Source organism: Chrysochloris asiatica, unplaced genomic scaffold (genome assembly GCF_000296735.1).
Source record: "Chrysochloris asiatica unplaced genomic scaffold, ChrAsi1.0 scaffold00140, whole genome shotgun sequence".
NCBI lineage: Eukaryota > Metazoa > Chordata > Mammalia > Afrosoricida > Chrysochloridae > Chrysochloris > Chrysochloris asiatica.
This window is the reverse complement of record NW_006408658.1, coordinates 9,141,152-9,141,941: the sequence shown is the minus strand read 5'-3', so window position 1 is coordinate 9,141,941 and position 790 is coordinate 9,141,152. Positions and strand designations below refer to the sequence as shown.

At 36.3% G+C, this 790-nt stretch overlaps 1 pseudogene; it reads right to left on the bottom strand.

The window, feature by feature from the left end:
• Positions 1-297, bottom strand: part of LOC102815239 — a 12,336-nt pseudogene extending 12,039 nt beyond the window's left edge.
• Between the last annotated feature and the right edge of the window lie 493 nt (positions 298-790).

The following is a 790-nucleotide window of genomic DNA, read 5'->3' as shown; positions in this document are numbered from 1 at the left end:
AGGTATTCAAAAATTCCTTACTCCCTTTCCTTTGGTTATGATCATCTTTAATACATGAAAATTTTCATTAAAATCTAACAGCTGCTTTGAATTTTGTCTTTGAATCTAACAACAGGCAAAGCAAAATGGAAAGTAACTGGGTTGAAACAGAAATGGAAATTCAGATTGAATGCATATTCATTTTGGACAAACCATGGTGAGAAAAACCCTCGCCTAGTGGATGATGTACTTGAGAGACATGTCCGGAATAGTTGTAGTAGTCATAGAGACAAAGATAGCAAATAACTTTTTGAGCATTTTTCCATAAGAGCAGAAGTGGCAGTCTGCTTCTGAAAAGATTTAAAACCTTGGAAACGCTATGGGACAAATCTACTCTGTCCTACAGGGTCCCTATGAGTTGGAACTGACTTGATGGCAGTGGGTTTTAGCTTATTGGTTCTTCAAATTCACTTCAGTTTATACTACAATCATTTCCATTTCTGAGTGAGGGAACCACGTTACAGAAAGGTTCAATAGCTTGCTAAAAGTCACAGAACTGATACATGCTAGAGTCAGAATTCAAACTTTCTATGGAGTTCTTACTCTTAACCATGACTTTATGTTCTTTTTCATCGCCCAGTTCCATGTGAAAGTTGGAATATGATCCTACTCACTCTTCTCAAAAAATATGTTAAGAATCTTTCTAGACAAAATTATTAGCTAAAGGAGGCAGACAATCATCCCAAAATAATTGCTTACCTGCAGAATAGATGGGATTCTCTCCTGAAGTTCTATACCTGAAAAGTGGACA